Below are 22,840 nucleotides of genomic sequence, written 5' to 3'. Positions count from 1 at the left end.
CTACTTTACAGATGAGAAAGGGGACTTAGGCAGTTTGCTCCAGTCATTGAGTGGGGAGCAGTAGAGCCAGGATCTGAACCACAGGTGTGGTGTTAGCCAATGGCCCACACTGCCTCTCATCACAGGAGCTTCCCCCACCAGCAAACATTTAGGCCCTGGGATTCTGAGACAAGTCTTCCAAAGGTAAGACTCAGGTCTACTGGAAGGGGGCTCCAAAAATGCTCCCAGGGCTCAATCTTCTGCCTTCTTCTGCCTTTGGCCTCCAGGCAGGGATGAGATATAGTACAAAGCAATGAGGCCCAAATTCAACCAGGATATTTGTTCCCATTGACTCAGAGACCCAGAAGAACAGATGGACAGCGAGATTTCTGAATGAATAAACACAGAAGAATAAAGTTACACAAAACAGCATGAACACAGAAAAAAATTAAACAAAGGTTTTCAAAAACTCAGCTTGAAGTAGAAAATGACCCAAAAGTATGCTCTTTCACTGTGCTGGCTTTGAAGCAATGCTGGTATAGGGATTTGGGCTCCTCTTGATTACAAAACTACAAGATTTTTCTCTGTGGATTGTAGCAGGATTGCTAAGCACACTTGGAGTTCTCCCAACAAGAGGAGAGACAGACACCACAAAACAAAAACCAGATAGATACATAATCAAACTCTAGTTCCTCTTGTTCTGTTCTTGCTGAAGTGCTTTTACGAATGGAATGCTTGTCACAATCTCCCTCCATCAGCTTACAAAAACATCTATCAAAGGTTCTGTCTTATTGGGAGGGGAAGTGACAATGGAGAAAACCCAAAGCCTTGCCAGCAGGGTGAGCTGCCCAGATAATGCCCATCAAGAAGCTCAGAGGCAAAGGTGTTCTGTGCAGGCCACCAGGCTGAGCTGGGTGATGGGAGGGGCAGGAGTATTGGACAGGCTTAGCTGGTATTTTATGTTTTCAATAATTCAGAGTCAAGTTATCTTTCTTGCTTGAGCACTTTCTTCCATAAACCTGTCTTGCTGATAAAGGTGGAGATCTGTCATCCCAAAGGCTTATACTCATCCCAGCACTTTGTGTGCATGTAACACCGGCAGGTATGTCATCCCACCCCTTAAGTCCTCCTCTTGGCTGATGCTGAAGCCAAGAAGCAACAAACAAACTGGAGCATGCCCAAAGGTGGCAACAGGGGCAGAAGTATCCAGAAATAAAGTTATCTAAGAGACAGCTAAGAAGAGGCAGCAGGGAGCTGTTGTCAAATATCCCCAAGTTGTCACATAGAGAGGAAGCTGGCAGTCTTCCCCAGGCCCTGGTAGCAAAGGCATGGCTGAAGGATGGTTCCAGAAGAGAAAAAACTAGAAACCAGAGTTGCTCAACAGCAGAGAGAGCTGCCATCAGTGGAAAGTTCTACCCAGAAGTTGGCCCTTCAGTAGAATCCAGGAGCCTCACAGAGAGATGGTAAGCTAGGAGATCTTCCTCCAAGTGTCCAACAGTGACAATTCCTAAGGAGCCGGGTGACTGCAGGAGAGACAGTACTCCACCAGATTTAGTATTATCACGTATTAAGTGCTTACATAATACTCAGCACTTCATATCGGCTGCCCTGTTTAACCTTCACTGTAAGTCAGTAAGACAGGTACTATGACTGCCACAGATCAGATACCCAAAAATGTCTGCTGAATGTATAAATGATTAGTGAATAGATAAATGAATGAATGCATACCTTTACCAATGAGAATTCTGAGTCTTAAAGCAGATAAGTCACTTGCCAAGATCAAGCTGCAGAGCTGGCATGAGCCACCAGTCTGAGCCACCAAGGCCTGCATCCTTGGTGGATGAGACCCACCAAACTCTCACTAGGCAACTGCCTGGGTCTTCAGAGTCCTGTTAAAGCCTGGCTTAGAGCCAAGTACAGTAGCACATGCCTATCATCTCAGTTTCTTAGGAGGCAGAGATAGGAAGATATTTGAGTCCAGGAATTCAAAGCTAGCCTCGTAACAGAAATCTTGTCTCATCAAAGAATAGAAAATATAAATACAAACAGCCTAAATAAAATAAATAAATAAAATAAAAAATAAAAAGGACTGACTGGGTATGACCAAATTACCAAGGACATCACTAGCATGTAACAAGTTTTGTTTTCCAAATATGGTCTAATAAACATGCAGAGTTTTACAAAGGAAAATAACAAAACTTTTACCTAAATGTTTAAGTCCACCTCTCCACCTTGCAACCAGAAGTGTGTTTATTTAAGAACTAGCTGACTGATCTAAAAGATAGGACAGTTGAACATGGTGATGCATGCCTGTAGTCCCAACACTTGGGAGAATCACCTTGAATTTGAGGCCACTATGAAATACACAGCAAGACCTTGTCTCAAAAAAAAAAAAAAAAAAGATAAAAAATAAAAATGGTTGTTAAAAAAATAAAACACAAAGTTATCAGCAAGGCTGTGGAGAAAATGGAGCCTTCAAACATTGCTGATGGGAACCTAGCGTTCAGCTGCCTTGAAAGACTGGCAGTCCCTTAAGAAGCTCAACACATGATCCTGTGCAACCTAGTGCTATGAAATTAAGTGTGTATGCTCCCCCAAAACTCACAGATTGACAACCTGAACCCTAAGGTAACAGTATTACGAGGTTGGGCTGCTGAGGGTGACTAGGGCATGAGCATGCAGCCCTCGTGCACAACATAAGAGTACTTTTCAGAGGAACCCCAGAGAGCACTCATCTTTTTTTCCACCACAAGATGATACAAGAAGTATGCAGCCCAACAGAAGTCCCCTCAGAGGCTGACTTGACCATGCTAGTATCTTGATTTTGAACTTCCAGCTCCAGAACCATAAGAAACAAATTTCTGCTGTCTATAGGCCACATGGTCTAAGATACTTAGCCCAAAATGTCTAAGATATCTAATCATTCCATTCCCAAGTATAAGCCCAAGACAAATGAAAACACATGCCCTCCCTCTACCCCCAAAATTATACATGCAGGTTCATGGCAGCATCATTCATAAGTCAAAAAGTAGGAACAATTCCAGTATCTGCCTACTAATGGATAACAAAAAATGTGCTATATTCATACAATGGAATATTACTCAGCCTTAAAAATGAATGAAATTCTGACATACACTATAAACATGGATGAATTCTGAAGGCATTCTGCTTGTTGAGTGAAAAACACAAGCCACCAAAGGCTACATTTTGTACAACTCTATTTATGTGAAATGTTTAAAATGGGCAAATCTATAAAAACAGAAAGCACTTTAAGGGATAGTTAGGGTTAGATTGGGCAGACAAAATGGGAACAGGGAGAGAAAATGCTAATGGGTTTCTTTTGAGGGTGATGAAAATGTTCTAAAACATACACTGATGATGGTCACAAAAATGGTATGCTAAATATCACTCAACAGTACACTTTAGATAGGCAAATTTTATGGTAGCAAGTTATATACCTCAATAAAGCAAGCCAGCTAGCCACCAAACCAGATTTTACCAAAGACTAAAAATTCAAAAGCAAAATATTTTGACATGTAGAAATTATATGAAATTCAAATATCAGTGTCCACAAATAAATACAGTATCAAGAGAACCCAGCCCTGTTCATTCGTTTATGCATTGTCTGCAAACACCTTTGTGCCACAAGGGCAGAGCTAAGGAACTGCAGCAGACACTGTATAGTCTGCAAAGTATAGGACATTCAGAGTCAGTTCCTTTACAGATCAATCTGCAAACCACTAAGTCAGATATTAGAGAGGAAGGGGAAGGCAGGGATGAAAATGGCCAGAACCTCTGTCCTCACTCATGCAGCTTATGACCCCATGACAAAGACAGGGGAGGACACAAGCTCCATGTGGGGATCAATGCTACTATGCAAGAAAAACTTCCAGTCCCATGAGTGCACAGAGCAAGGGGACCCGTCTGTCCATGCCAGAGTCAGGAAGGGGTTTGACTCTGCACCTGGTGAAGCAGCAGGTAGTAATGTCCAAAGCCCTGAGGTGGAAAACACAAGACACACTAACGGGCCACAAGAAGCTACAGTGGAAGGTGAAGCCCAAGGCTTGTGCCTGCCAGTCCAAGACCACGGAGAAAGTGCCCAGGAGCCTGAGAGCCACCCGAGAGTAGACAGTGTACGAACCCTGTGCCAGGTGACCTAGGAAAACAGAAGGTAGGAGAATTCAACTGGTCACCAACGAAGTGCTTATTGCTTTCTTTATCCATTATTATGCAAGACACAAAGCAAGAAAGAGATACAATTTTTTGACTCCAAATGGAAAACAAGTTAAGAAAACAAGCCTGAGTTCTCCCAATAGACTCTCAACTAAACTGGACTGGACTGGGTCCTGCTACTCAGACACAACTGCATGGCTGTTGCCACACACTGCAGTCCACATGGTGAAGGCTTGGAGCTCAGTCTGCGGGACTACTGGAAGCACAACCTTTAGGTGGCTGGCAGTGGGAGGAAGTTGGGTCCTGGGGGGACCCTTGCAGAGAATATTCTAAGTCACTGACCCTTTCTACTCTGCCTTTCTGCTTTCCAGCCACCATGAGGTAAGCAGCTTTGCTTCCCAACATGTTGCCTGCTATATGCTGCCTTAGCACAGGCTCAAAGCAACACAAGCAAACAATCACAGGCCCAAACCTCTGAAAGCACAAGCTAAAATAAACTGGTGATTCATCTCAATATCTTGACACAGTGATAGAAGGTGACTGATACACAGGTACCCTCTAGGACAGCTGCCTCTGGGAGAAACTCCTCTCCCACACACGCTCCCCACTATGCCCCTGCACTCCCTGTGCTCCATTCTGCTGTCCCTACTATAACCTACTGACCTCTACCTCAGGTACGCATTTGTTTACTCTTTGATTGGCTTTTATACTGGAAGCTAAATTTATATGAGGACAGGAACTTTGCTTTTCATTGCTGTACTCCCAGCACTAGCACCTGACACAGGCAGCTCTCAAGAAATACTCATGTAATAAACACAAACACAACACATCTAAAGAGATGTTCTAAAGAGCATCTTTTTTTAAAAATTTTATTTAAAGACTAAACAAAACAGAAAATGGGTAGAAATAATATATACGTTCAGAGAAAAAAATAAACAGTAAGAAATCACTAGTTGGGGCTGGGGATTTAGCTCAGCAGCATAAGCGCCTGCCTTGCAAGCAGGCAGTTGTGAGTTTGATCCCTGGTACCGATAAAAAGGAAAAAGACAAAAAAAAAAAGAAAGAAAGAAAGAAAGAAAGAAATCACTAGTTAATGTTTACATACTGTCCTTTTACAAATAGTTGTTCAAGATACAAAAGTGGAACATTTAAGTGGGAATTCAAACAGTGAGACTGCAAACAGTTCTGTTCAACTATCCAACAAAAACTTAGTAATGTGGTTGTCAATCCTATCCACTTAAACATATATGCAGTTATCTATCTCTTCATTTATGTTGAGATTAAACAAACCAAAACAGGCTAAACTCACTCTGAACAAAGAATAGTATTGCTAGATTTCACATCATGACACTCCGGGATCAGCACTGGGTACTGTAGTGTCTTTTTTTTTTTTTTTAATTTTTATTTCTTTAAATAAAAGACTAAACAAAATAGAAAATGGATAGAAATAATAAAGAGAAAAATGAACAGTAAGAAATCACTAGTTGGGAGCCAGGCGTGGTGGCTCACGCCTGTAATTCCAGCACTCGGGAGGCTGAGGTGGAAGGATCGTTGTGAGTTGAGACCAGCCTGGGCTACAAAGTGAGCTCAGGGCCAGCCTGAACTGCATAGTGAGACCCCATCTCAAAAAAGACAAAAAAAAAAAAAGAAATCACTAGTTGATGATTACAGATTGTCCTCTTACAAATAGTTATTCAAGATACTGAAGTGGAACATATAAAGTGGGGATTCAAACAGTGAGATTACAACCAGTTCTGTTCAACTATCCAACAAAAACAGAAATATGGTTATCAAACCTATACACTTAAACACACATGCAGTTATCCATATCTTAAATTATGTTGAGATTGAACAAACCCAAGCAAGCTAATATCACTCTAAACAAAGCATAATACTATTCTTGGGTGTCACATTATGACACTCCAGGATCAGCACTGGGTACTTTAGTGTCTCTTTTTCTTCAAAGTATTTGTTCACTTCATCATGTGTCATAACATCAGTTCTCATAAACTGTTTATAGAATTCTACACATGCATGACTCTTAACATGTATTTCTGTTCTTTCTATAATAGAGGGAGAAACAAAACAAAGCAAGACAAAACAAAACATATTCCTATAACACATGGAAAGAAAAAGACATATAAGACCATTGTACAATGAGTTCTACCATAGTTCCTGTGTTGTCTCTTGTTATCTTCAATAGAATTGGCTATATCATCAGACATAGTATAACTGAATACATCAGTACATAACAGTATTAATAAAAACACAACTTTGTATATAGTATAAAACTTCAAAAGCAGGCAGTTATCAAACCAGAATGTGTATCGTAGAGTCTTGTCATCTTCAGTGCAGCTGCTTATACTCTCCGACTTGATACTATCAATCATATCAGTTTTGAATAAAATCTGTCGATACCAAATAGCAATAAAAAAACAGATTTAACTAAGATCAGTCATGATAAAATAGTATAAATCATACAGGGCTCCAGATTAAGATAACAGGAAATTAAAGACGATTACTGTGCTAATATCCTGATGTTTTGGGGGTAGCTGTCTGTGCCCTCAAATCTAATGCAAGTAGACAAACTGGGACAGAATAAAATCTATCAAAAAAAATAAAATCTATCTAAGCAGAGTGGTGCGAGTAATGTGGGTTTTAAATCCTGATACACTATTAACAATATCTATTACACTATTAACAATATATCAGAGATTATAACCAACCTTCTCTGCCTCATTTCTGTTATGCTCTTTTTTTGCCATCAGTGGTATGCTTATCTTCTTCATTCTGTTTTTTGCTTCATTCATTGAGGCCTCTCTGCCACTGTTCCTGGAATCCTAGTACTTTTCTCTCTTTCTAGAATGCCCTGCAGTATTCTCTGTAGAGTTGGATTGGTGGTTGCAAATTTCCCACGTTCCTCTTTGTCTTGGAAGCATCTTGTTTCTCCATTAATTCTAGAGACAGTTTAGCAGGGTATATCAATCTGTGTTGAAGGTTATTTTCTTTCAGGGCTTGAAATATTTCACTCCAGGCTCTTTTTTTTTTTTTTTTTTTAACATCAGAAAAATATAACAGTTATCATCCAGGCTCTTTTTGACTTAATAGTTTGTGTTGAGAAGTCTGCCATTCTTCTGATGGGCTTTCCTATATAGGTTATCTGTCTGTTTCTTGTCTCTAACAGCTTCTTTTTTTTTTTTTTTTTTTTTTTTTTTTTTTTTTTGGCTTTTTCATTTTTACCGGTACCAGGGATCGAACTCACGACTGCCTGCTTTCAAGGCAGGTGCTTATGCCGCTGAGCTAAATCCCCAGCCCCTCTAACAGCTTTTAATATTCTGTTCTTAAACTGAATTTCTGGGATCTTGATTATTATATGCCTGGATGTAGCTCTGTTTTGGTTGTAGGTGGCTGGAGTTCTGTATGCCTCATACATCTGAATATCATTTCCTTTTCGTATGTTTGGAAAGTTTTCCTTAATTATTTCTGTGAATAGCCTTTGTAGTTCCTTTGTCTGTACCCCTGCTTCTTCATTCACATTCTTTATTCTCAAGTTGTAGATCCTCTTGTCATCTTCTAGCCTTTGTATTGTTACTGCTTATTTCCTTGTTATTTTTAAAAAGTTTTTCCTTTCAAAACCCCACATTGCAAAACTGTCCTCCAGTTTGGATAATCTATCCTTAGTTTCTTTCAAGAAGATTTGCCATCTTTCCATAGAGCTTTTAATTTTCTGGTAATCTCCTTGAATCTGCTTCATGTATTCTATATTTTCTTTATATTCTTCATCAAATGGTTCTCTCCTTTGTCTGAGTTCCCTTCTTCCATCTGTGTCTGCTTGAGGGGTGCTTAGCATCTCTTTTATTAATCTTCTTATATCTTGCTTTACTTGGCTAAATATTTCACTTTTGAACTCGTCTATGAGGTCCCGAAGATAACTCTTTATGTCCACTGGTGCCGTGTCTGGTATTGCATGTTGCTGTTCTTTCTCCTTTGTATTTATTTGTCCTGGGTCAATGTTCTCAGGGTGGGACCTGGGGACTTTTTTTTTGTTACTTCCTCTTCCCATCTTTTTTGTTTCTTCCAGGAGGCCCCAGTTTCTTTCTTTGTTGGTTACAATTCTTCTGAAACATGCTGGCTAGGTCACCCTTCCCAATGCAGTATGCTAGTGAGTTGCAAACAGGGGCAGCGTATGCTGGCCCCTCCTATCCGGATCAGTCAAGCTGCTGAGACCTGCACTGTATTACTATGCGCTGCCTTCCCTCCAGGTCAGTCAAATTTCTGAGGCTCCACTGCATTAATGTGCGCTGCCGCCATAGGAAATTGAGCTCGGATACCTATTGGGTCTCAGCCAGGTCATGTGACCCAGGCCTAGCTCCCTCCATCAATCCCGTTGGGGAAGGGAACAACTGACTGAAGTCACTTCTGCCCCTTGTACTTGCCAGTCCTGCCCAGTCCCAGAATGTCATCAACCAGAGCCCTCCTTTCTGTGGAACAGCTCCACTCCTGTCACTCACCACAGGTCGATGCAGGCTCCCTGTCAGCTCAGCTCTCCGTTCGGCTGGTTGACCCCCAACCTCAGTGAGACTGTGCCTCTAGTGAGTCGAAGCGGCAGGATCTCAGACAGCTCAGCAAGTCACCAGCTGCGGTGGTAGCATGGAACCTTTAGCTGTTCCAATTTAGCACCGGGGCTGTATGTCTGATTGGTTCTTCTCACCTTAGTTTCTTCTGGGGATGACAGAATTCATCTCCCTCTGTTTGGGGCTCCCCACACTATATTATATTGAATTCTAAGTTGACTAACTCAGGGAGCCTCTGTAGCCAGCTGTTATCTATCTGCCATCCTTGCTCTGCCCCAAAACATCTAAAGAGATGTTGTAAAGAACATCTAATGTTCTTGACTTGCAACCTTGGGTGAGTCACTTCTGTATAGCTCAATCCCTCCATACGTGAAACAAAAGTAGTACTCACTGTATAAAGTACTCTGGTGAGGTAAATAAGGCAAAGTACACAAACAATTATTACTGTTATTGAGGTCTTCTTATGTCATGGGTTATTCTGCAGTGCAAATTAAGTTAAGTGAGACCTCCCTATCCACAGGTTTTGTACCTAAGACTTCAATCAATTAAGAACTGAAAATATTCAGAAAAAAACTGCCAGCCTTTTCCATCAGAGGCCAAAGTTATCACAAATTCAACAAATAAGGGACAATGAAATCTGGAACAAAACCTTAGGTGCATCCAGTCCAATCCCTCATTTTACCAAGCAAGAAACGAAGGCATAAAGTGATTTTAAAAAAAGGCGCGTGAAAGGCCAAACAGTGTGCTTATGTTAATACTTCCATTCTAAACTGGAGGATTCTTATGTGTTTACGTCACTGCTCATTAAAATTTAGAAGTAATTGGACTGTGGGTGTAGCTAAGTGTCAAGCATTTGCTTTGTAAGGACCTAAGTTTGCTCCTCAGTGCAACAGACAAACACAGATAGATATACAGATACAGACAGATACATAGATAGATACATAAATGGATGGGTGGATGGAATGATGCACAAACACACACACATACACACTCACCACAACCATAAAAATAAGCCAGCATGAGAAAAGTGAATCCACTCTTCCCAGGCCAATGTCCCCCATGAAACAACCTCACAGTTACATAGTAGCTGATGGATCAACAGAGTTTGAGCCCTCTAGGCTCTGGGCCCAAACAGTTTTGCTTCTAAGTCTGTTAGTGATTCCTTCAGCTGCTTGCTCCCACCTTCTGCAGGGATTACTGGGCCTTGTCTGCAACATGTACCACTCTAAGTACCAGATTTTACAACAAACATGCACACAAAATACTTCACTTCTTGTCCAGAAAGCTCATGAAAAATGACTCAATGGTCTTCGTAAAACAAGGAGGGGAGCGCAATACTAGAGTACATTTTGGCTGACACCACCCCCAAGAACACAAGTTTACCTCTGCTGCTACCAGACACCTTACCAAATCAAAAGCAAAGGGACTTTTTTAATGCATACACCCAAAAGAGCTGATGACCCAGCATGATTTTAGAGCTAGAGAGTAGAAAGACAGATGCTGACAGAAGAAAGCAGTATCCTAATGCTTCAACATCATGAATCCCCTAAAAAGTTGGATCAGAAGTCCACTCAGGGCTACAAATAGGATTAATCACTGGAGCTAAAGGTCTGCTTCAGGGTTGGGCCACCCTACATCACTCAGCCAAGTAAATGGTCCCTCCTCCACCTAGGATCATATCACAGGTTGTTTTTTCTTTAGACAGAGTAGAGCAGAGGTCTGTGGATGGGGGCATCAGGCACAGCTTTAAGGTGAGATACAAAAGCTAAGCCCCTAGTCCTTACCCTCCATTTAGCTCCTGAACACGTAGATCTCTAGACATTCTCTAGGGAATCTCAATAGCTCAAAAAATATATCTATAATACTAACTTACCAGGTTCCTAGGCGAAACAAAATGATCAGGTCATCAACACGGGACCCAAAGTCCACAGTCTCAAACTCTCACACACTCTCCCTCCCTCTCTTCCTCCCTCCTTCCCTTTTTTCATACAAACACACAGAACACAGCTCCTGGTTACTCATTTATTTTTTGTTTTAAGTTTGTTTAGTTTTATTTTGTTCCACAACACTGGGGATGGAACCCAGGGGAACCCTACCTCCTGAGCTACATTCACAGTCTTTTTAGGTTTTACTTATAAGAGAGGGTCTTACCATGTTGCCTAGCCTGCCTCAAACTTGTGATCCTCATGGTTCAGCCTTCCAAGTAGCTGAGATTACAAGGATGTGCCACTGTGGCCAAACCTACCACCCTTTACTCAAATACTAGCTGACTTCCAAGGATCACCATACTGCCAAAGAAAGCTTGTTACAAGAAGGACAAAAAATACACACATGTGTTATAGGAAACCATGAGCATCAATCCTTCTTCCCCAAAATAAACTATCATTAACATCCTTAGAGAAATAAGAGATGAGGCTGTATCCATGAAATGAAAACAAGTTTCTATAAAAAAACAACATTCAGAAAACATAAAATCTCTTAGAGGTTCAAAATATGATAAAATGAAAAATTCAAAAAGGCAAGAAGATAAAGATGGGAAAAAAAACTCCAGGAAAATAGAGGAACAAAAAAGGTAATAAAAATTATAGAACCAATGTAGGAGATTTAATATCCAAATTCTAGGCCTTTCAAAAGAAATGAGAAGGATAAATCACCAAAGAAGTAATTCAAAAAAATTTCCCAGAAGTAAATCACATGTGTTTCACAACTGAAAGGATTCACATGGCACCTATGACATCGGGTAAAGTCGATCCATGCTAAGGCAGTGTGTGGCACTTTAGATCAGGAGGCAGATACATTTACACAGGACTCTAGGAGGAAATCATGCTATTTACTAAAGATTAGAGTCAGAATGGTTTCAAACTTCTTGACAATAACCCTGAAATTCAAAGAAAAATTAAGCAATGCTTTAAGCATGCAAACATGAGAGAGAAAAATTCCCAGTTTAGATCACATACCAAACCAAAATATCAATTAAACATGAATATAGTATGAATACTTTTTTCAGATTTATAAGGCCCACAAATACTGGAAGTACATACTAAATGGTATGTTGACTCATCCCTTGTTGTAAATGCCAGATTACTTGCTGTTACCCCTACTGAATTCCAGAGGAAGAGACTGCATGGCCTTCTTTCTTGGTACATGCAGCACACAGCACAGGGGTAGATGGGCACAAGCTGCTGGAGGGTTACTTACAAAAAGGCACTCAGCCAGCAAGGAGGAGCAAGAGGTGGCATTGACTGAACCCTGAAGTGAGCAAAGGACACACCACAGTACTGGTACAGGATGTGGGAATCTGTGCAAAGCCCTGGGCATCATCACAATCCACAAGAGTCCTAGTTGACATTTGAAACAAAGTCAGAAACAAATGAGGTCATGCTCAACTAGTATCAGTGAAGTTACCTAATATTTGGGTTCATTTTAGCCACTTTTCCAGGAACAAAGCAACATGCAAATAAGTAAAGAGATAACTAGTCTGAACATAACTGGGAGAGGCAAGCAGCCTTGTGTAACTAAAGGTTCCACTGCTGCCTAACAGTGCCTGAATACAGGAGGAGCCAGACTAACAGGAGGCAGGCAGAGACCCCTGGATGGTACTTTGAGTGAGGACTAGGCTGGTATGAAAGATTATTTGTCCTTGGATCCTCTCTCCACCCCCATATGGGAATGTCAGAGCTCTAAGGCTCAGAAAGACGAAGGGACACCAAACAAGCCGGGAACACAACCTGAACCCAGGACCCTCCTGCCACTGGCAGCTCTGCCAAGATATTCCCAGGTTTGTACACAGATTTTCACTTGCTGGATTCCCAGGCCAGCAGGAACAATCAGGGGTAACAGCCCAGTCCCTGTACCTTCCTTAAACAGATTTATGGAGACAGATTTGCAGACAAAACCCCCACCACACACACACCTCTCCAGTGGAGCTGCCTGTGTGCACATCTAATTGGATTTCCACAGCCCCATGTTGACTGTGTGACTGCTGCTGAAGCGATGGCCATAGTGGGGGCAGCAGCAGGGAGGTTTCTGAAATAGTAACAGTCAAGGGCCTGTCTGCTTTGCCTCTGTGGTTGGTAATTCATGGGGACCTGAGCAGCCAAGAAGGAGCCTCCCCTTCCCTAAAAAGCAGCACCTTCCACCCTGCTGTTCAATGTGCTTTCCCAACTGGGCCCCTTGCCTCTGCAGCCAAAAGGTACAGATACCATCTGTATCAAAGGTCACCAGGACATGCTGGGCTCCAGTTACTGAAGCCAAGGACAGGCTGGCACTGAGCGGCAGGGAGCCCCACGGGAGACACAACCTGCTTTCCCTTTCAGAATGCCCAACTTCCACCAGGTCACTTTTCTGCTCACTTTATAAGCATTGTTAGCATTTTACACATACAACACCTTCCACTCTGGGCAGCTCAGAATGCTACACCAACTGTGTTGCTCTGGGTCTTTGGTCTCTCTGGATTCTCTCTCTTCTTTATTACATAAAGGAATAAACTGAGGCACAGGGTGGGATCTGAGTCCACTACCTGAGAGAGTCAAAAACTCTCATGCCAAGTCAGCTAACCACCCACACTATGGTGAGGAAGGGTATGTGCCCTGGTGAACTCAGTACACATGTGACATACATAAGAGGCATGTGGCAAGCCCTATGCAAGAGTGTGTGCTATGTGTGCATGCGTATGTGCAGTAAGGGTGGAGGCAAGTGAAGACATTGCTACCAGAGACTAAGTATCCATGCAAAGCACATGTGCACCCTACCATGTGAGCATGTGTGTGGGGGCAGAAACAAGTATGTGTAGGCATGAACAAGCATGTGTGAAAATGTGATAATTTATGTATGACATGTGCATGAGACAGTGTGAGAGAATGTGTATGTGTGTGTCTATGTGGGCAAGCCTGAGACAGCTGCTAGGTAAGGTTAGCAGGTAAGGACACCACTTTCTCCAAATGTGGACAACACAGCACAAGGTAAATATGAAATAACAATCCCAAGACCCAGAACTCCTGCTTCCCCCTCAGCTCACCTATTTCTCCAGCTCCTTGGGGACAAGTTAAACCCAGGCCTGGGCTCCTGGATTCCCTTCTTTGCTTTACCCCAGCCTCACTCTAACCTCAATTTTTCTATTCCATAGCACTTTTTTATTTAAAGACAAGGAAAAACCCTTCTCATTTACTTCCTTAGGGAGCAGTAAATATGAGGATTATGGAATGACATTCTGAAAGTGATCTGAATGCCCTGAGAGAAAAAGGAAGATAAAATACAGGGCCTTTCAATTCAGGCTTCACTCAAAACAGAGGGAGGTGTTCTCCTCTGGGGAGGTCAAGGCTCATCTTCCTCCGTCTCTATCCCTCGCCTTAGGCATCAAGCCCAAGTCAGTAGCAGAAAGCTCAAGGCTCCAAGTAGCAGCACTTGTCTGATGAGCCAAACACAAAGACACAGGGTCCTCATGGGCTCAGAAAAACTGCTGCCTGCAGATGGGGCACAAATTCCACTCCCCAAGCAGCTTTCTCCATCTGGAAGCAATCTGCTTTTCCTTTCACCAAACAAGCGAGCTAAAACGGGGAGCCTGCCCCTCACTCCCTCCTGGTGACCAACTGAACACCTAAGAATAGCTAAAGAACAAGAACAGGGTCAGCCTGACGTCACTCCAGCTGCTGTTATTGTCATCCTCAACAATCCATCCTTCTGTCTGTCTTTGGAAATACAGACAACAGTCCAGAGTACAAACTCTAGCTTCAGACTGACCTAGGTTGACAGACAGATCCACCACATCTTACTGTGTGTCCCTGAAAAGATGTTCAACCTCCCTGAACCTCTGCTTCCTCTTCAGTACAATGGAGATAAATTTGTGAGTATTAAATAAGATGTGCACGCACAGAGCACATTAGTCAGCTTTTCCATGGGTTTATTTTGCCTCAAGGTTTTCAGAGGATTCAGTCCATGCTGGCTGGCTCCAAAGCACAGAGTATGGTGGAAGGGCTGGCAGAAGAATGCTGCTCACCCCATGGCAGCCAGGGAGCAGAGAGAGAAGAGAGGAGCCAGGGGCATGAATGCACCCTTCCACGTCACACCCTCAGTGACCACCTCTTCTGACCAAGCCCCACTCCTAACAAGCCATGAAGTCATCACTGGATGAATCCACTTATTAAGACAGTGTCCCTAGATCAAATTCTTTCAAACACAATACTTTGGGGGAAATTTTACAACTAAACCCAAACACTCTGCACCATGCTGAGCATACCACAAGGACTCTGCAGATGAGAGTACTTATTATTCCAGGCAGCACAGTAACCTTCTGAATGTAAGCCAGCTATGTTGCTCATCTGTTCACATTCTTCTAGCACCCCCTGCCATAAACCTATAGGCCTTAGGATATTCTTCAAGGCCCTCCCTGATCTGCATCCATAACCTTTCCCTGGCTCAGTTCACCACAGTTGGACTAGCCTTGAGCAGCATCATGAGCTCCTCAGGGCCTGCTCATGTACCTTCCCCCTAGATACTCACAGATATTCTACCTCCTTCCACATCTCCATGAATGTTTCCACTTCGGTAAGACCTTCAGCAATCTTTGCCTTACCCCATCTTCCAGTCCTTATCCTTGTTCTACTTTTCTACATAGCTCACTGTCACATCCAATAACTATAGATTTTAATTGCTTACTGTTTTTCTCTTTATCAAAACTTAAGTTCCCAAAGTTGGGGGTTTCTGCATTCCTGCACCCCCAGAGCCTGGCTTATGGGAGGCCCTCACACTCAGACCTGTGTGGAATGAATAAGTCCTTGGACACTTGGACTAAACTGAGCACAAACTGGGATAGGAAACACAGTCCTAAGCTCCACTCTCCCATTCATGAGTGGTCAATCCTTTAAGGCTCAGTAGCCTCCCATGACAAAAACAGCCTTCATCCTGGCAACTTCTCAAGGTCTGTCAAGAGCCAGCAGGGCTAAGATGACATCTAAGGAAATGCTTTGGTGCTTGGCATGGTAAGGAACCCGACAAAAACATCAAACTATGAAACTTTCTCCTAACAATACCCCATAGGCCCCAACTTTCAATCTTAGGCTGGGGCTAAGTGAGTGCTAAGAGAGTAAATAGAGAGCTCCACAGAGACAGTTCTTGCCTCGAAGAAGTAACACAGTCTGGGCTGACATCTTAAATAGACACAAGTCATATCCACTACTGAAGCCCTGGAGCCTCAGGCACCATAAGTGCTAATAAATGTTTGACAAAACATTAGTGAACAGACCCCATACAAACAGCCATGAAGAAAATTGAAAGATAACGAGTAAAAAGACATCAATACTAACTGATCTAAAACAGCAATCATGGATAAGGATGACAATACTGACTTACAGCCCTCCATATCTATGGTTTCACATCCAAGGACTCAGCCAATCACAATCAAAAGTATATGGAGAGGGGCTGGGGATTTAGCTCAGCGGCATAAGCGCCTGCCTTGCAAGCATGTGGTCGTGAGTTCGATCCCTGGTACCGGTAAAAATAAAAAAATACAAAAAAAAAAAAAAAAAGAAAGAAAGAAAGAAAGAAAAAGTATATGGGGAAAGGCCAGACATTTAAGTCAGTGGCACAAGCACCTGCCTGGCAAGCATGAGGTCATGAGTTCAATCTCCAGTACCAAAAAAAAGAGTATATGGGGGGAAAGCTTCTCTGTACTTACTTGTACAAACTTTTCTTCTAGCATAACAGCTGCTTATGCAGCATTTACAATGCAGTAATTAATATAAGAAACCTAGAAACTATTTAAAGCATACAGGAGGATTGTGTAGGTTACATTAAGCAACTTAAACAGTGGCAGAGTTTGGTATCTTGGAATAGGGTTTGGGGGCCTTGGAACCAATCTCCCAGGGATAGGGAGGACAACTGCATTTTCACTACAGTTGCCTCAAAGGCAAGTAATCCCTGCGGCAGACACCAAGAAACTGGTGAAGACAGCCAAGGGGAATGAGGAGCACCTTCAGGAGAGCTCTGTCCAGTGCATACATCTCTGAAAGTAGGTTAAGGACTAGCTGTCCTCAGTGGTAGAGCACTGCCTAGCATACACAGGCTCTGGGCTTGACTCCCAGCACTACAAAAATAAAAAGTAGTAGTAGTAGTAGTAGTAGCAGTAGCAGTCAAAACACAGCAGATCACAACAGAAAGTGCGCCATCATTATTGGCATCATTGTGCTTATTACTGCCACTCCCACTGCATGGAACAACCTGGAAACTAGGAGGCAGAACACTTAGATCCTAAGATTACTCCTTACTCTGTGGCCTCAGACACACTTCACAGATAAACTCCCCTTCCTCACCAGTAAAGGTAGACAGGTGAAGTGGGACATCACCCCAGACACCTAGGTACTGAGACTACCTTCTTTAGGACTTATTCACTCATGTGACTGCTTTGTGCCCAATGCCCTTCTATTCACTGGACATGCAGTAGTGGACACAGACAGTAACACCCTTTCTCCTTTCCAACAGAGCAGACACTGAGGGTCCTTATGCATTCAGGCTCCAGCCCTCTAGAAACACCAGCCCCCAAATAATGCAGTCTTCACCTCCGGTGGAGAGAGGACTCTCACCCACAAAGAGTTAAGAGTTTTGTTAAGAAAGGACACCAAATCCACAATCTTTTTTTTACTTTTATTTGCATTTATTTTATGCATAATTTATTCCCATGCCATAAGTTTTTGTTTCTTCTAAGATATTTTTTTCTTCTGTGCAACTTCTTCCTCTGGTTTAGGAACAATTTGTTCCTTTTCAGTAAGGATCATCTCAATGTGGCAGGGGGAGCTCATGTATGGGTTAATACGGCCATGAGCTCTGTAAGTATGGTGGTGCATCTTGGGTGCTTTGTTCACCTGGATATGTTCAATGACCAGAGAATCTACATCTAAACCCTTAAGTTCAGCATTACTCTCTGCATTTTTAAGCATGTGCAGCAAAAATTCAGCACTCTTTTTGGGCTACCCACACTGGGTCCAGCCCCATTGTTTGGCCTGGGCATTGTTGCACCTACCAACTCCACCACTGTAATGCCAGAATGACACACATTGCTTCTTTAATGTGACATCCTTCAGATACTTGGTGGCCTTGTGGATATGCATACCCTTGATGGCCTGGGCAGTTTCATGGGTGTTCTTAAAGTGAACATGAAGATTTGAACCCCTTGATTTGCATGATTTTGTGGGGTTTTCTGGGTCAAGAGAGTAGCGAACCATTTTCACAGGTCACCTCAGGCCGCTTACAGGAAGAAGAAGAGTTGTAGTTCCTGCCAAGTCCAGTCTTAAGACAGTGCCTGCTTCTCTGAAGCCAGGAGCTCTTAACTCTGCAGAAATCCTGCCAAGAGGCCCTCCCTATCATTGCCCTGCAGAGCTATCTGTTTCCCATTCCACAGAGAAAGAAACTGAGACTTTGCTTATGCTGAACTTGTCTTATGGTCAAGATTAACAGATTTTCTGAACCCTTAGACAAGCATCCTCCCACAGTCATGGCCTTGACTGGCTAGGCCACACAGAAGGAATGAGGAGCAGAGGCCAAGAGGAGAGGCTGCCAGGAGTTCAGGCCCCATGTGGTACTGCCAGGCACTCATTCTCATTGCCTGGCAGTTCTGTTACCTCAAGACTGCTTTCTATACAGCCCTCACCCCAGAACCCAGTCAGCTATGACTCTTGCCCTGGGCCCAACTGAATGCTGCAGAAACAATGAGAGTAAGACAGGTATCACCAATTTCCCCAGCAGATAACCAGGAAAGAAAAGTTAACCAACAAAGGCCCCTTCCACAGAGAAGGTGGGCAACTGCTCCAAGAAACACAAGACTATGCCCTGCTGAAATGGTTCCTCAGCTTATGACCCTTGGAGAGCGGGGCCCATGATGCTCCTCCTCCTGCCTCTGAGCTGCATACCCACCCATCCTGCCTGGGGTGAGAGCTGATTTGCAGCTTCTTGTAACTGTCTTAAAAACAGGAAAGGGCAGGTGCCTCAAATCTCCCAAGACCCCTACTAGCACCACCATTCACGTGACCCATACTGTGCAATGCAGTCTTTGGCCTAGAGACACAGCAGCTTTCAAGTTTCCAGCCCTTGAAGGCCCAGAGCAAGAGACCCAAGACCAGGAGAAACAACTCTGCTTGAGTGATATTCAGGAGCACTGCAATGCTAGGGCAGGACTGCTGGGCTACTGTGGGGAAAGGCAGGAAAGAGAGGCCACAAAAGAGCCAGTCATCTCTGTTTCAAAGGCATTAGTGCCCAGACAATGAAGATGACGGGATTAGGCACTGACACAGGGATCAGCCTTGCACCCGCTCTTATTATCCCAAACACAGAACCCTCACAACAGTCAAGGGTTCAGGCTTAAATCACAGCAGCAGTAGGGCGCTCACCCATCCCTACACCACCCACTCTGCTGGGAGACTCCTAATGTAGAAAGAACCAGACAAAGTTAGATCCCTAAAGCCCTTCACCCATGGATCCCAGGTTTGGGATTGAATCTTACATATGGCAGGCAATCCTGATTATGCCCCTCCCACAGCACACCACAAAAAGTTTCCAAACAAAACACTTCCATCCCATATACTACAGGTGGCCCCTCCCAGAGACTCTGTGAATACTCTTACTCTTAGGTGTATTCATAGTTGCTGATGTTCCCAAGGGAATTTAAAAAACTCAAGGCTGCAGATATTGTCTGAACTCTCATGAGCTCAGATCTATATCCAGGATGATAATCTTCTTAGCAAGCTGAGACTGTGGCTCAGTGATAGAACACTCCACTAACTTATATGAGGCCCTGGACTTCATCCCCAGCACTGGCAATGGGGGGAAAAAAAAAAACTTAGCAACCACATAGCATGATTAGCTTATATATCCTTTCATTTATACTCATTTAATTATTCAAAGAACAAACAGTAGCTGCCAGGTATTGCTACAAGTATAAAAAATACTGAGAAAAGTGCCATCTCATCACTGTGATAAAGGGACAGTCGACTTGGAGAGACAAAAACAAAGCCAGACAAAATTACAAGGAAAAGAACATGTTGCTACTGGGGTCTTGTAGGAGTTCTTAGCAGAAACATTACCCTAGTGTAGAGGGATTAACTCCAGAGACTGATGATGCCTGAGGGGAGCCCGAGAACAATGCAGCATTCCCGATGGCACCATAGTGAAGTCACAGGGTCTGGGCTTGCCATCCCCCCTTAAACAACCAAGGGACTGCACAGAATGCATGAAGCATCTTCAGACACTGACCACAGGCAGTATGGCATTGTGATTCCTGAGAGAGAAAACAGCAGAGGTAAGCTGTGTGAATGCCAATGGACAGGTTGTGCAGCTTTAAGATGAAGAAATCAAACAGAGTCCAGCAGTCTCACAAAGTTGAGAAGACAGCAATGAGAGCATATACAGCATTTTTAAGGAAAACTGTCAGGGAAGAGAACCCTGTATAGCAAGAATGCACAGAGATTCGCAGAGGAGTCCCCTGGAATGTCTGGCTGATCTGCACACTTGTGGGGGAAACTCCACAAGACAGAAAAGAACCACTGTAAAGCAATAAGCCAAAACATCTGTAGAAAGCTCATAGCCCGGAAGGAGTTCACATTCCCCTTACAAGAATGGAGAGAGCTCATAACACACAGGGCACTCAATAAGCCTGCAGAAGAGTGTTGCGTTAGCAGTGAGGCTAAATTAGCCCTAGACTCTAAGGTTGCTCTGGATCTACCCTTAAAAAGCAAACCTCAAATGTGTGAAACTGATCCCATGTAATTTAAATACATACCAGAATAAAATCCAATACTATTTAAAGAAATAAAACAAAACCAAGCATCCATCAACATTAAATTCACAATGACCAGCATCAAATCAAAAATTAGCAGGCATTCAAAGAAGCAGAAAAACAGTCTATAACTAGAAGAAAAACCAATCAGCAGAATATACTCAAAAACGACCTGGCTACACAATGAGTTCAAGACCAGCCTGAAGTACATAGCAAGACCCTGTCTCAAAAATAATTAATTAATTAATTAAAAATAAATTATTTTTAAAAAAGAAAGAACCACTAGCTATACATATTTGTTTATAAGTGTATAACTCGTTTAAACAACTAGAATTTTCAATGTGCTAAACCTAAGCAGGCAAGAGATAAAACAATGGATCTGGGCATGGTAGCGTGTGCTGGTAGTCCCAGCTACTTCAGAGACTGAGGTAAAAGGGTCACTTGAGCCCAGAAGTTCAAGGCCAGCCTGAGCAATATATAACAAGATTCTGTTAAAATGCATGCATGGGTGCATGTGAACACATGAACACACAAACATACACAATGCAGTTAGGAGAACCACAAGCAAGACAAATGACACAACAACGAAATATGACAGCCTGCAGGGAGAGTGAGGGAGGGACAGTCAAAATCATTTGACATGACAAAAACAGGGACACAGTAGCTCTAAGTGGGAAAGAACAAGGAGGATTGGAGTGATTGTCAGCATAAACACACTCTGTCCTCAACCACAAGACAACTCAAGTGAAAAGGGGTCCAAGGACAGACACTATGTGCAATGGACAAAGGCCACAGAAACATCTTCCTGTCAGAGAAGGTCTGTCTCAAATCAGAAAGAACCCCAAAGATTAAACCGCTCCTATAACAGATGAACCTACCTACGGCCCAGAGAAACAACAGCACTTGCCCAAGGCCCTGGGGTCCTGACATCCAGTAGGCTGCTCTTCCCACTGACCTAACCTGCCATTATAGTTCCTCTGTGGTCTAGTACCCCATGCTGCTCTGCACGGTGCCAGGTGGGCATCTGAGTGTGTCAACATGATTGTCTCCATGTAAACTTAAGAACAGACACAGCTGCCCAGCATCACTGTGCTCTAACCACCACGGAGTGTGTAGGTGCTCAGGACTGTCCCCTTCATGTGCACAGAGCAAGCAGTGATACTCCAGCTGATTCTGGGGGACAGAGGACGAGATAAGCCTTCCCTGAGGATGAGGCCAGAGCTGCCTCTAGTCAGTCCTACTGAGGAGGACACGGAAAAAGGAAGGACAGTTGAGAGACTCAGAGACGGCCTGCCAACTCCATGAAGAATGATTACCAGGCAGCTCCCTAAGAAGCAGGACGGGGACCCCACATTCCTCTGAAATCCAAATCCTGCTCTTATCAGATTGGTCCTGAGCCAGGGCCTGTGCTTGTCACCCCTCCTCCCAGCAGGCACAAGAGAGGAAGAGGAGTGGTCTTTAACTTTCCTTCTCTCTTCCTGCCCCACCACTCACCCATCCTTATCCCCAGGTCCATGGGGCTCTAAACTGGGCGACATCTCTTCCAAAGGTTAAGAATGAGCAGATTCCTGGGCTATTCCTGGAGCCTCGATTTTTATCGTCCTTCCATTTTGGTCAATTCTGAGAGGCCAGAGACCAGGAATGCCAGAGATCTGAGCCCGGCCATCTAAACTCAAAATAAACCCACACGTGCCTCCCTCAAGTCCTCAAGGATTTGGTCATTTGAGGCACATGTTTTCCACAGGCTCCATCAAGTCCCCTGCACACAGAAAGCCACCAGCCCTGAGGTGCCTCTATGGGAACTGAGGAAGCAGGTAGCAGGCCTACGTATGAGTGAGGAGAGAGAACACAGCTCAGGATCTAGAAGCCTGAGTTAAGCCACCTCTGCTCCTTGGGAAGCTCTGCTCCCAGGGCCCCTTGGGAAAGTGGCCTCAGTTTCTCCAAATGTGAGACTTCCGGTAGTGGCCTTTTCTTCCCTGAACTTCCTATCTCCTCTACGAGAGATAGCCTAACTCTGGTCTCCCAGAACAGTGGACACTTTCATAGGGAGCTTCCTGCCTACCTCAGAGACATTCAAGCAAGCATTCTCTTGTCTCAGGGAAACAGATGAGAGCAGGGCATGCTTCTTTGGACATAGTAAGTGTAGGACTTATTAAAAAAGTATGAGGGTCTGGGCACAGTGGCATATGCCTAGAATCTCAGCACTGAAAGAAGCTGAGGCAGGAGGATCACAAGTTCAAGTCCCACCCGCAACTTAACAAACCCTATCTCCAAATGAAAAAGGACCAAGGAATGTAACTCAGTAGTAGAACACCCCTGGATGCAATCCCCAGTACTGAGGGGGGAAAAATGG

At 43.5% G+C, this 22,840-nt stretch overlaps 1 protein-coding gene and 1 pseudogene across 1 annotated transcript in view; both read right to left on the bottom strand.

Annotated features, from left to right (window-relative positions):
• Positions 1–22,840, bottom strand: part of Tspan9 (tetraspanin 9) — a 186,870-nt gene that overhangs the window by 150,673 nt on the left and 13,357 nt on the right. The window lies entirely within an intron of this gene.
• On the bottom strand, positions 17,350–20,758 carry LOC134473462 (large ribosomal subunit protein uL22-like; annotated as a pseudogene).

Source organism: Cavia porcellus, unplaced genomic scaffold, assembly GCF_034190915.1.
Source record: "Cavia porcellus strain 051 isolate PalLab524CR breed Dunkin Hartley unplaced genomic scaffold, mCavPor4.1 scaffold_27, whole genome shotgun sequence".
NCBI lineage: Eukaryota > Metazoa > Chordata > Mammalia > Rodentia > Caviidae > Cavia > Cavia porcellus.
The sequence above is the reverse complement of the archived record's forward strand: the minus strand, read 5'-3'. Positions and strand labels throughout refer to the sequence as shown.